Here is a 14,825-nt window from a genome sequence, read left to right on the forward strand (position 1 = left end):
ATATTTATTTCCATAAGAAATAAGTTCTGGTCTGGACCTACTAGGCCATGTTCTTCTACTTTTCTGAAATAAGAATTTAAGTTATCTGAATTCTTTTCCGCATTAAAAAAATTATAAAGAATACATTTTATCTTTCAAAAGCTAAAAAAAATTGGTAGACCACTATCCAGATTAACGAGAAATAGAAGAGAAAGGACTCAAATAACCTCAAATGAAAAAGGAAACATTATAACTGATACTTCAGATACACAAAACATCATCAACAAATACTACAAAATCTCTAGGCACAAAAACCAGAAACCCTAGAGGGAATAGATAAATTCCAGGAAATACACACTATCCTAAGACTCACTCAGGAGGAAACAGAAATCCTTAACAGGCCAATGACAAGCAATGAGATTGAGGCACTAATTAAAAATCTCTCAACAAAACAATTTCCTGGACCAGATGGATTCATAGCCAAATTCTTACAAACCTACCAAGAAGAAATGGTACCTTTCTCCACTCACAAAAATTATTTCTATTTGCATGGGATTTTTTTTCCATCCATTTACTTTGAGTCTATGCACATTCTCATGAGATAGATAGGTTTCTTAAAGATAGCATATATGTGGACAATGATTTTTCATCCATTCAGCAAATCTCTTTTAATTGAAGCACTAAGACTGTTCATGTTTAGTGTTATTATTGATATGTGGGATACTGTTCTGTTCATTGTGTTGAATGATACCTTGTTTTATTTTCCTTCTTATTGCTATTGTTTTATAAGAGATGTGAGCTTTAATTTTTGTATGTTTCTATGCTGATAAGTATCTATTGTGGTGCTTCTCTGTAGTTGTCATAGTCCAAACTGCCTGGGGATCTGCATGTGGAATGTTGGGCTGTTTTTGGAAGTTTGGGGGGCGGGAGTGGCATGGGTGAGTCTTTCTCCATGGAAGCAGGCATTGCAGGAGATTTCTCTGCCCGTATCTCCCCTCGGTGGTGGCAGTGGCTGCTTGGTGAGGCTCTCTAGGCAGTGGCCACAGGTCCAGGACTTTGGGGATTTGCCACACCCAGGCTTCGCTATAATGGCAGGCAAGTCTATGGTACAGAGCTGGACCACAGGCATGGCGTCAGGCAGATCTGTGCAGGCATGAACCTCAGTGCTCCATGCAGGGATGTGTTGTTGTTCCACTGGTTGGTGCGCAAAGGTTTGGCCCACAACAAGGTGTTTAGCTCTGGGTGGGGAGGGGCATGGCCCACCATAGTGCTTGGTGCTGGGGAGCTTGTTTCACAGGCAGGTATGTGGACCTCAGTGCAGTGGCATGGCAGGCTGAGGCAGGGCCACATAAGCTAGATGGCTGGCCTCTCTCCCCATATAGGTCCCACTGGGGCTGCAACCATGGGACCTTTCAAGTGGTGTCAGCACTCACTCCATTCAAATTTCCTACTATGGGTAGCGCTTGGCTCCAAGTCACTGGAGTGTGAGAGGATCTGCTATCTTTGCTTCCTCCCTAGACTAGCCACGGGTGATGTGGGGGCAGCTATAGCAAAGCTGATCCTTGTATAGACCAGGTGCTCCAGACCCATGAGATCAGAAGTGGTCTCAGCTGTGGCAACCCAGGAATAGAGGCCAGTAAGTCTCTGCCAATCTTGGTCTCTGATTCAGCTTTACTATACAGTTTCTAAGCAGTTTCCTGAAACATTTGTAAGCTAGCAGTGGTGGGGAGTGGGGCCCTGACAGCTCAGGTGGCAGAGTCTCTGCAGGGAGCAGGGGACCCTCTCTTTTATTCTTTCCCCTATTGTAGGTATCTTCTTCAGGCACCCTCCACTCTTGGTAGATCTCTCTGTCTCCTCTACTCTGCTTGTCTTTCATCGGTTCTCTGATGATCTACAATGTTCTTTCCAAGAGGGTCCATCAGAGGTGTGTATCTACTCCAAACTTACAATCCTCTCCTTGAGAATGGCATGTGCAGGCTGCTTCTTGTCCACCACCTTGGTGCCACCTTCCATACTTATGTTTAAAGTTCTGCATGAATATTCTTAGTTTGTATTGTTTTTTTCATGTGTGTGCTAGTCAACACAAATAATTATCATATTGGTATCACTGAAACAAGTTTTATACAAATTGATTTGTCATTGACTGAATACTGTTAGAAAGCCATTACATAATAATGTAAGAAATCATTACTCCTGTGTGCTTGCCTGTCTATGAACTTCACCTCAGATTACTGTGGCTTTCCAACATTTAAATCATAAAAGGGATGGGATCATCTTTGTATGTGTGTGTGTGTGTGTGTGTAGGAGGGACTTCAGAGTATCTATAGGCAATAGAAATACAACATTTCTCTTAAGAATAAAAATACATGGGATTTAAAAAAAATCATTTAGATATAAACAGTGAATTTCAAGCAACATTATTACTTCTCTCATGTCCTTTGCTTTTTTAAGATCTTAACCTCAGGATTCAACTGGATTTTCTTTGAAATTCACTAAAGTCTCCCTGCACAGCTGTGGTCTCAAAATATCATTTCTGCATTTATTTTAGCTCATAGAATAACTGTGCTGAGAAACCACAAAGTCAATCAGACTCAAAATGCCCCAAATCCTTCCTGCTTTGGAGTTTTCCATCTTCAGATCAAAGCATTTTATGCCTGTCAGCAACTTCTTAATGCATTTGCTCCTCGTGTGCACAGCTTCCATTTAAAGACTCTCCTTGGCTGACTTGTCTGATGAAGCTGTCTGCTTGCCAGGACAGCAATGCTAATGCAGAAGTTACAAAGGGGGCTTTAGGGCCTTTTTTCTAGTGGACTTGATGTTTCAGATAATGTTCAAATTCAGTTTTGTAGAGAACCACTGTTCTTCGTCCCAGGGGCAAAGGAATTGGTTTTCAGGGTAAGCAACCTGGGAAGTCAGGAACAAATATAAACGACTTAAAGAGAATGTTGTAGGAAGAGAATTGAAGGCAATAGAAGTAATTACTAGAATCTGTCAAAATAATCTCATGTTCTCAAAACAGTATTTAAAAGTAGTTTTATTTGTTGTAACTTAAGCTTATTTGTATATAATGGGGTAGATAAAACTAGGAAATGATTTTTTGCATCTTTTTAAAAAACTGAGTTGATTGAATACTCTTGATTGGCCTTTCTTTTAAAACTGGAAAAAAATACATTTAATAATAGATTTGGAAAAGAAGAACTCAAATTCCCAGGGGTAGTAATCTTTTAGAAAAAGTTAATATTCATGAGTTATGGGAGAGTGATGAGAGCCAACACATCACTTTTCTTTGTTCCAAGTGTTCAGTGCTCTGCCTACAGCCAAACCAGGGCTTATAATAAAATCATTGTTACTTAAAAAATGGGGAGGAAAGTGGACATACATTATTGAGCCTTTGTAACCTCAAAAACATTCAACTGAGGGTTTATATTTTTGTTTACATGCCTTACACTCATGCTAAGTCATTGTGTAAAACTTTTACTTTTTTCATGCCACTTTTTTCTTTCATTTTCATCAAATCATAGTATTTCCATACTAAAAACTAGAGTTGAATAAAATTTGGCTTACATATTCTTATTTTTCTATTTGTCCTGAATTAATTCACCATGGTTCAGATTCAATATTTGATTGATAACGAGAGAGCTGGCTGATTTATTTACTGAATGTTCATCCTGAACTACATAACATTTGAAACTATACAAATACAAAAATAAGTGCCTGTTTTTCTGAGGAGTTCCTGTTTTGTGAGTGCCAGAGTCAGCACATCTAGATAAGCCTTTTGTTCATTTTCATGTTTTCTGCCTTCTCTTAGGAGGAGAAGTTTCTAAAATGGTGGGTAAATCTGGATATCTATATTTCACCTCTACTTTTAGGGGGGAGAATTTTATGAAGGATAAAGAAATGAAGTTGATCAAGGCTTGGTTGAATCAGCAAAAGGTTAAAGAGAAAGGGTTTCTCTCAACTTTACATATAATACTTCCAGGGAAGGAAACGTAGCCTTGGATTTGTCTTTTTATCTTGTTCTTGATATAGCAAGAAAAAAAGTGAATCCATAGGATTAATTGTATAATTTTTTGTTTTCCCACAGAGCTATATTTTGAGTTTGTTTCATGGATTTATAAGTGTATGAAATGCAAGAGAGCTAAATCTATATAATAAAAGCTTAAAATTACAAAGGGTTACTCCCAGCAATGAGTAAGAAAGAGATGTAGTATGTACAATGTCATATTAAAGTGACACCCTCCACTCTGAACTAATTGTTGATTAGACAAAAAGGTGCATATATTTTCTGCAATTAGTGGAGAGATCAATAGAAAACATATATTTAATTAGTTTGTTTTAATGGGATTGGAGCTTCATGTCTCTCCCACTTTGCCAGGCTTTCAGGATTTCATATGTTTTTATATATATAGGCACATACACACTTCATATATTTTGATTTTTCAGAAAAGTGAGAGAGGATAATCAAATGAAATTTAGTTATGTTAGAAAAGTAATAAAAACATGGCTCTGAGATTTGAGTTGTTTAAAGAGCAGGAAAGACAGAAACTCTTTAGTTTCAAATTATAAAGTATACTGTTTTAATTCTTTTATGTATTATAAAATAATATATTTATAAGAATGTTAGATATCAGGAAAATGTAATAGTTCCCATGATTTAACACTTTACCAGAGTTTCTTTAAAAACTATTATCCACTTACTTTTAAATGAGAGAAATTTTACAGTAATACATCTATTTCTAGCTATAGTATAGTCCTAGTATGATTAAAATATAGTTTTAATTAACATATACATGTTCACTTAGCAAAAACCAAGCTACTTGGGTAATAGATAAATCCTTAGACTTGAACACATCACATAAAATCCACATTGAGAAATAGCTTAGTATATCTATTTTATTAAAGATGAATCTGCAAAATATGTGTATGAATTATCTTTATATGAAATAAAGCATCTAACTGGAGCTGTGATTTCAGGAATGCTGGCAAGTCCAAACCCAGCAGTCGAGCTCTATAAAGTTGGATTTTTTAATTTTATCAGAACTCTAAGAAATCTGGATATACAGAGGAAGCTGGAGGAAGCCATAGCCACCACAAACTACTGAAGGCAATTTTCCTCTTGAAGCCATACATTGAAGAATTTATTTTTCTGTTTATTCCCAGAGTTTCCTTAGAAATGTGAGACCTTGCATTTCTTTCTGAACCTGTCCATCAGACTTCTCTTTGATAAAATGCCGGCCAGGTATCCCTTCCCTCTGCTTGGACTCTATGTAGGTCTGTGGCTGGCCCACTGTGGGTGGGCTTTGTCTGGATTACAGAAGGCAGAAGATGATCTATTGCTATAATTGGTTAGGTGAGTCCTTCATATCAATTATTTTATTCCTGTTTGTGTCATTTTAGCATTTTTATAGAAAGTTACTAATCACAACATATAGTCTTATCAGGAGATTATTGTGAAATAACATTTTTTCAGGCAAGAAAACCTAACTACTACAACTCTCAGATTTTATGAGTCACTTTTATATAGCAAAATAGTTCATATCTTCTCTACCAAAATCAGTAATTTTCAGTTGGGCATTTTGGTTTTTCCTTTTTAGGATAAAAATGAAGTCTTTTAATTGAAAGTATTAATAACAATGAGGCTTATGAGAATTTGATCAAGTACTTACTGTTGACTCTAGGACCATATATTCAAATTTTGATTAACTCAAGAACTCATTGTGTCTACTACCCCCCCACTCCCCCCAGCTTCTTCTGCAACTGTAATTAATCACAGAATTTTGGCCTTAATCTTTTCACCAAGGCCATGAATATACTCTTTGAATGAATGATGATTATTTCTTTGTGTTAAGTCTCTGTGCCTCAAGGCTATTAAAATTTCATAGTTGAATTTCTCCACATTTTTCAAAGCTTTCTCTTTCAACTTTTGCCTGAAAACAACATGATAGAACAGATCCATTATCTGAGTCTATGAGTTAATCTGCAGTCAGATGCCTAGTGATTATGGCACTTAAACCTGTGTTTACCAAAGCAAAAGGCTTTTGGAGAAGGTATTGTTTAAAAGTGGTGCCTATAAGAAGAGTAGAAAATAGTCTGGTTTGATCAAAGCATTTGGGCCAGGCAGCCATTCAACCACATGGACTGTTAGAGATAAGGCCTCCACAGAGCAGCTGAGTTTATAAAATGGTCAAAAAGAGACTAAAACAAGAAAATAATAGGAGTAGTTATCTGTTTTATTGTTCTTGGATTCTGTTTCTAGATTGTGAAAGATCAAAGGGGTTTTTCACCTCTTCCTCTATTGACATCTAGAACCTACTTCCCAAATAGTGTGGCAGGGCTTATCAGATGAAGATTGAGGGTTTTACTTCTGACTTTTAAATTTCTTTGTGTAAACTGAATCTTCATCCTCCCATTTCATCCTCTTGACCTGGAAGCCAGCTGAACCTCCTCCTTGATCCTAATCTCTTAGTCTTCACATGGCAACAAATCACAATTATTGCTCTTTCCACTCTTTATTTCCTCCTTTTTTTTGACTTCCCTTTATCCTCTCAATGCCTTTCTTTTCTTTTTCTTTTTTTAACTATTTAGTTATTTTGAGACAGAGTCTCATGATGTTATCCTCAGTAGAGTCCCATGGCGTCACAGTCCACAGCAACTTCAAACTCTTGAGCTTAAGCAATTCTCTTGCCTCAGCCTCCCAAATAGCTGGGACTTCAGGCTCCCACCACAATGCCCAGCTATTTTTTGTTATAGTTGTCATTGCTATTTGGCAGGCCTGGGCTGGGTTCGAGCCTGCCAGCCCAGGTGTATGTGGCCAGCGCCCTAGCTGCTGAGCTACAGGCGCCGAGCCTCTTTCTCCTTTCTTATCTCTTTTTTCTCCCCTGTCCCCATAGTCCTACCCTAGTCTTCATCAGTTTAGAGAAGAGAAAGGCAATTATAGTTAAGCAATTTGAGGATTTTTAGTTTTTGTAAAAAATTCAAAAGCCCATGGGAAAGGTTTAGAGGCAAAGCCTTACTAAGAGCTTACTGGGGATAAAGATTATTGAACATTACCTATTGAATTACAGCACATGGGAGGCAGACAACAGGCTGGTCCCCAGAAAGTTAATATGTGGGAAAATACATGGTCCAATTAGCTGTACATTCTCCTGTGGTAAAAAAAAAAAAAAAAAAAAAAAAATGTGGCCAATAGGAGAACAATAGATAAAACCAGATCTAAACTCAAAATGACTCAGTCATCTGTAGAAAGAAATAGAAACTCAAGCAGAATAAGTTCTGTCCAGTGCACTGGACACAAGAATTGGTGTCCAGTGCATTTTAACATCATTAATTTGGGCAATTGCCTCAGTGTCCAATTCATAGGACTTTCAAAAGGATTTCCAAATCCACATTGTTCCCCTGTCTGTGCGGATGATTCTTATTTTTGTTGTTCATTCTGTTATATGCTGGGTGCTCAGGACATAATGAAGAACTGAAATTAATTGACTGCTTTCATGTACCAGGACCTACATCGAATGTTTTATGTTTGTTAATGGAGTTTATTCTCGCAACTATCCTAAGAAGTGAGTTGTATTATCTCTGTTTTATAGAGGCTTAAACTACGGTTCGAGGTGATTAAAAACAAGGTCACATGCTAATAAATATTAAAGCTTGAATTTCAATTCTCGCCTGATTTCTGTTGATGAGGCATTTCATGAACTGTATATATTTATAGTTTTATGTCCAAAGCCAGGGTGTTCTGCCAAGGAATTTGAGGTTTTTGACATCGATTCCAGGAAGCTTTGGGGATAGATGACAGGAAAGCAAGGTTGTAAGCTTCAAGTCCAATGATGTAATAAGATCAACAGATCATGGAATTTCCACTCACCTTAAGCTGACTTTTCAGCTTCAATGAAAGGATATGGGGTAATCAGGGTCACCTTTCTGGAACAGTGAAGCTTCATTTACTTAGCAATTTGAGGATTATCCTTCTTCATTTACTTAAACATTTGGGGGAAGCCTACCATGCAGGGCTATCTGACAAGTAATACAGATATAAAATAACTGATTACAGACCTCGAAGTCTTTTAGTTTCAGGAAGGAGTAAACGTGCAAATTCCATCAACTGTAAAGCACAGTTGATTTTTAGATGTATCATTTTATCTATTTTACTTATTATATTTTCCTTTATTAAGAAAGGAAGATATAAATAAACCATGTCATGCTAGTTTATTTCAAATAAGCCATGAATCATGAGGTTGGAACATGCCTATTTCCATAGAGTAAATGCTTAAAAAAAATTCTAAATAAAGCAGGCTTTGAACAGAATTTGGAAAGGTGAGGAGATGGTGATGTGGATAAGAGATATATAGGATATTTCATGTAGAAGAAATATGATAGAATGGGTGAAAAAGAGTGCCTGCTGCTGGGCCCCAGCCTGGTGTGTCCTGGGATAATAAGGAGATGGGGAGCCTGGCGTGTTGTTGGAGGCCTGGGAAAAGGGGTCTGGAGGCAGGGTGGTGGTGAGCTGTGAGACTCCCAAGCTGCAGACCTGACCAGCGGGTCTTGAAGGCCATGCTAAGGAGTTTGCTTTAATATATTGCAGGCAATAGGAAGACTCTGAAATAATCCAAGAAGGAAGCTAAGTGGTTCCTTCCTTTCAAGTACATTCCTATTAGAGGCTTTACAAACTGCTATTTCTACATCAAACACTGTTGCTTCAAATGACATGCACTTGTTGCCCTGCCGGCCTTCTATAGTCATGAAGCTGTGAGTAGCAAAATTTCTGATTCAGAGATTCTTGGTAAAGTTCCCTCCTCTGGGTCTTATGTCATCTCCTTTCTCTTTATTTCCCTGGGCCCTGATCTTTACTCATTTCAAAGGGCCTATATCATATGCCACTTCTCTTTCGCTCTGTGCCTTGCTCCTCTGAGTGCACAGCAGCTTGCCCTTGTTACTTGAACCTTCCTGAGCTTGCTCTTATTGACCGTCTCATGATTTATGTTATTTGGCATATTTACTATTTTAGATTGAGCTCCTTGAATGTAGAGATAAAGTTTTAATGTTTCTATGTTAATATTTGTTCTGAACTCAGTCTACCAGAGATGACGTATTACAGCATAATGGCAGGTATGTGAAATTGTGTACTTACACAGGGGGAAAAAAAATCCCCTTTATATACTCTGTTTTGCCTCTGAAGAGAACAGAGGGAGTAAACTGTCCCCCTACATTTGTATGCTTCTGAGTATGGTAGCCAGCCTCCAAGGGACTTCCCAGTGATCTCCGCTTCCTGGAATTCACAAACTTGTGTTGTCCCCTCTCATATTGAACTAGAATATGGCAAAAGCGATGATATGTCACTTCTGAGATTGGGTTATAAAAGGATGCTACCACCACCTCAGCTCTCTTGGATCACTTGCTCCTGGCAATTCGGCTGCCATGCCATAAGAATACTTGGGCAACATGAGAGATGAGTTGTGTGGCAGAGGACACAGGCAGATGTCAGCCAGCAGGGAACTGAGGCCTGCAGCAACCTGAGCGATCCTGGACGTGACTCTCCTGGCCCCAGCTCCCTGTTGCCCTGGCCAAAACTTTGACTGCGCCTTGAGATACCTACCCTGAGTCGGAAACCATCCATCTAAATGCTCAATTTGGGGATAATTGGTTATAGGCTGTTAGTGTTAGATAACTAAAACACTTAGCAAATGTTCTTCCAATTTTATTTTCTTGGGAGACATAGGCAGACAGGAGGAAAGAAAGGAAGTTGAGTATTCAGGTTTAGAAAACAAGAAATTTTAACTATATTTCTCATAGGAAAGGGTGCTTTTTTGGCCTAAGCTTAATTTTAAGACAGATCTATGTCAGTTCAGATTCAGTGTCCAGTGATTTATTGCCTAAGTGTACGTGTACAGTGATCTATCCAGTCTCCTAACTGCAACCAGAAGAGTGGGCTGGTGGAAAGAGGGCTGAGGACTGAATTTGTGCTCCAGCTCTGGCACTTACTATTTGGTTACAAATGAGGAATTTATTTAATATGTTTTAAATCATGATTTCCATCCTAGTAAAAGGGATATAATAATTTATGTCCTTCATATCTTGAGGATTAAGTAAGTCAGTGTGTGCAACAGAACTTTGTAAACTGCACCATTTAAATAAGAGGTGCCTTACAAATGGGAATACTGATGTGTTTGGGGGTTCAATAGGCCCCATTTGCTGGGTCAACTGGAGGATGACCATTTGGCAATGCACACTCTTTCCTGGGAAGACTTTTGGCAACTTAGGCACCAGGCAAGTATGTATTCATCATAAACGTTCTACCTCGCTCCAGGTCTCTCAATCTTTGGCCCTCTATGTTGAATTTGATTTTTAGAGGCAGGCATCAAAGAGAGTTGAGAATGGTATATACCCCTCCATGAGGTGAACCTAACACTGTCAATGCTAAGAAAATTTGGGGCTCAATCCTGGAGCCCCAGGAAAAGATATTCATGAAGAGAATCCCAGCTGCCTTATTGAGCCTTATTTCTAAGACTAATTTATAAAAACAAAGGATAAGGAATTCATATTTAGCTTCTAAATAAATGTATTAAATCATCCATGGAATAGACCCCAGCTGGTTTCATCATAACACGTTAAAAATGAATGTTTTTCTCACAATTCACAATATACTTTTTATAAATATGTAAATTTTTTTTTTGAGACAGAGTCTCACTTTGTCGCCCTTTATAGAGTGCTGTAACATCACAGCTCACAGCAACCTCCAGCTCTTGGCTTAAGCGATTCACTTGACTCAGTCTCCCAAGTAGCTGGGACTACAGGCACCCTCCACAACGCCTGGCTATTATTTGTTGCAGTTTGGCCAGGGCCGGGTTCAAACCTGCCACCCTTGGTATATGGGGCTGGCCTCCTACTCACTGAGGGACAGGTGCCACCCAAATATGTAATTTTTTGATAAAATTATTTCCTTCTATCCAAATAATATCTTACTTTTATTCCTCAAGGGTATTGGACATTTTCTAGAGACCTGGACTCTTAGAATTATAATAAATCTCACAATTACTTTCTCTACCATTTCCTAAAATAGCTAGATTTTAAGTCACATACAAATAGGGGAGGATCAGGGATGGTTTGTTTTTGCATGTCTCTGACTCCAAACCTCCACTGGTTTACGACTCTTTAAGTAGTCTATTCACAGGACCATTTTTAAAGCCTTTCAGGAAAGGTATTGCATAACTTCTATAGCAGACGCTGTTGGTGTGCAGATGATTACAGAGCTGCTTAATACAATCTCTGCAGCTCTCTGCCTGAGAGTTTTCTCTGACTGCAGAAGCAAGCTTGGTCCATGCATGTGTGGAGGAGGCTGGCAGCTCTGGGGCATGAACAGCGCTGAAGCAGTGAAGGTCAGGAGTTAGATACATACTCTAGCTTCCTTACATCTGAGTTGGAACAACTCTAAGGTGTGTTCTACCTGGGAAGATTGAGCCTTAGCCGCCTGGAGTCCTTCTCCTGTCTGGGCTTCCTTCCTTCTCTGTCTCACTTCCTCACTCCTCTACTGGTGCTTCCTAAGATCACTTCCCAAATAACCAACGTGGATTCAAATTCTTATCTCAGGGTCTGCTTTTGGGGGGAATTGAACCTAAAAACTTCCTCAATTTTTATAAGAATGTTTCTAGCCAGCCCCAAATTACACATCAGAATGTTCCTTCACCACTGACAAGTGCATGGATGCCATTTCAGAAAACTTCATCATAGCTTTACTCAAGCCAGAACAGCATATCACAACCATGTTTTTCACAGACATCAATTGGTTCTATAATAAAATGGACAGAATTTTGAGATGAACTAATATGCTTATTATAAGAATTTCTACATCTTGTTATGTAATAACAGGAATAACTTCTTCCGGGTATATTTCATAAAATAATTTGAAATTGCAAGATACCATCTAAATAGAAGGTGCTTCCATCTCATTCACCACACCCTTCCACTTCCTTGGAGAGGAGCACATGGAGATTGACCTAATCACCAGTGGATGGTGATTTGATCAGTCATGCCTACATAATGAAACCTCCATAAAAAACCTTATTTGATAGGGTTTGGAGAGCCTCTGGGTTCGTCAACACACTGAGGTGCTAGAAAGGTGGTGTGTCTAGAGAGCATATAAATTGTTCATACCCCTCCCTCATCCCTGGCCCCTAGATATTGCTTTGTAAATGGTCTTACATTTTGTGAGCTAGTCTAGTGAATGACTGAACCTGAGGAGGGCATTATGGGAATCCCCCACTGACAGCTGGTTAGTCAGAAGGGTGGGAGGCGAGAACTTTGCTACTGGCATGTGAAGTGGGGACAGTTTTATGGGATCTGATGCTAACTCCAGGTAGATAGTGTCAGAATCGAATTGTAGGACACCCAGTGGGTGTCTGCTGAGAAGCAGAAGTGTTGTTCATAGGCAAAAGTTTTTGGGTTTTGTTGTTTTGTTTATTTCTGTGTAATTTTTCACCTATTGGTAGCTATTTTTTTTCCTCTGGGTAATCCAAAACTGGTTCTTGGTGCCTCTGAGTAGCAGGCATCCAGATGGTGGCTCTCTCATGATGCTCCTAAAGGGGCAAACACCCTTGGATGAGTTCTTAGGAAGATAGGTGGGCCTGCAAGGAGAGCCTGCCCTTTGCACACTTCTCTGAGCTGATTCTCTCCTTGGGTACCAACAAGCAAATCCCCACCTAGCTGTCTTCTGTGCTGTTCTCAGGAAACTCATACAACCTTGTGCAGTGTAAGTGGGATGCAAAACTCTCCACTGCTGCCTTCACCACTTGGTTATCGTTCTTTTCCCATCACCAAATCTACTGATACAATTCTGGGGCAAAGGAAAATCCCACTCAATATATCTGTGTCTATATGTGAATTATTATCGATTAATCCTTAGCATGTAATATAGTACTCAAGGCAGAGGAGGAATTGAATAAATATTAGTTGAATGAACAAAGGTTTAGCAGCTCAATAACTCTTCACAGATAAAAAGATATTTCTCAAGTCAGCCACAGTGCCCCCATTCCATCTTGTTCTATTTTCACTGGGGAACAACATCTGTTCCCCAATCCATTTATATGGTGTATTATATACACTGGGACTGTAATTAAGTCACTTGAAGCCTTATCCTCCTTTGGCCAACCAACAACATTTCCATGATCCCTTCCTCGTAAGCCTGGGTTCCAACCCTTTAATCATTTCTGCTCTCTTCTGTATCCAAATGTCCCACTTTTAAACTGTGGAGACCTAAATGGAAATCTATCATAATGATGCTGTAAAAGTTTGGCAAATTTCAGGGGAAACCAACATCTGTTTAGTTCTTTCTCATTATCTTCTTGCTGCCTTTTCATTAAGGGATCCTTAAGAAAAGCTGTAAAATTTATTTTTAAAAATATTTCAATAATATACATTTTGGCCACGTCTTCCTATATGCATGTGTATAACGTCTGTGCAAAAATGGATTCATAAATGGAGGGTTTAAGTTTACAAATATAAGCCTTTACATAATATTTATGAGTATCTTGCATGTACTTTTTATATTTTTGACTTTTTTCACAGTGATATTGCTTTTAAATAAATTATTTTTTGACTTATTCTATTGTCTTTATTTGAACCTTTCCTATGCTTTTGGTATAGACCCACTGAATGTAAATGAAAATAGTGTTACATAGCACTTACTGTATGCTAGAAAAGTCTTCCATGTATAATCTTCAAAACAACTCAGTGAAACAAGTACTATTGTTATCCCCATTTTTAAGATGGAGAAAGAGACCTAAGATCTGCCAAGATAAGCCTACCAAGTGAGAATCAAAGCTGAGATTTAAACACTGGAAGCCGAGCCCTAGAGTCTGTCCTCTCATAGCATGCTGCTTCACATTTACAAATATCAGGGTGTGCTGGCCTGTTTGTAGACGGTTTCTTTTTATTGGTGATCTTTAATATATACGAGTAGAGTTTTCTGTTTAAAGATGACTTGTCAAATACTTATATGCAAATATTGATGCTGGTTTGACTAAAGAAGTGAGGTATGGCTGTTTCTTTACTGATGACTCTTTGTTCCCTTATATTAAAAGGAGGTTGTAAATGTATGTACTTTTTGAATGTGAATCCTACAGTTGCTACATATTGATGAATTAAATTTTCTTTAGGTCAAATACTGAGTTCATCTTGCCCTTATGAATTGCAAGTGTAACCTTCAGGAGTCCTATAAATTTGCCCCCAACAGCTGTGACGTACATCTCAGGGTACCCACAAACACAGAAGAATGCATGATCTTCTTGCCCTGAGTATAATTCCTTTCTGAGTCAGTTCTCCAGAACAGATGGTACATTGTCACCACCCAGGTCTTCCTGTGGGGATTTTGGAAACTGTAACTACCCTTTCAGAGAACTGGAAAGAACCATTAAATGACTGGTGGTGTGCCTATACTCTAGTAAGCTTGCTCCAGCTGTGGCTTCTCAGATTGTTCTTTAAAGGTTCTATTTAAAATTTAGGGAAAAAAATTGCCTGGCTGAAGAAAGATAATCATATCTCCTATTTTATTTGGGTCAATTAATTGAATATGATACTAAAAATTGCTTTAAGAAGCCAAGTGTGTAGGTGCTTCTTATAACTATTTAAGAGAGAAGTTTTAGAAAACACATGAGCCTGTCTCCAAATGTGCCTTCATGTTTACTATTTGTACAGAGCACAGGAAAACAACACTTTTAATTGTCACAAAAGATATTTTAGCAAACGATCTTTACTCCCTAGTGTTATAAAATGTTTCCTAAAACAAAGATTTCTCTTTTAAAAATATGATATGTGGGCGGTGCCTGTGGCTCAAGGAGTAGGGCGCCGGTCCCATA

The sequence above is a fragment of the Nycticebus coucang genome, chromosome 11 (genome assembly GCF_027406575.1).
Source record: "Nycticebus coucang isolate mNycCou1 chromosome 11, mNycCou1.pri, whole genome shotgun sequence".
NCBI lineage: Eukaryota > Metazoa > Chordata > Mammalia > Primates > Lorisidae > Nycticebus > Nycticebus coucang.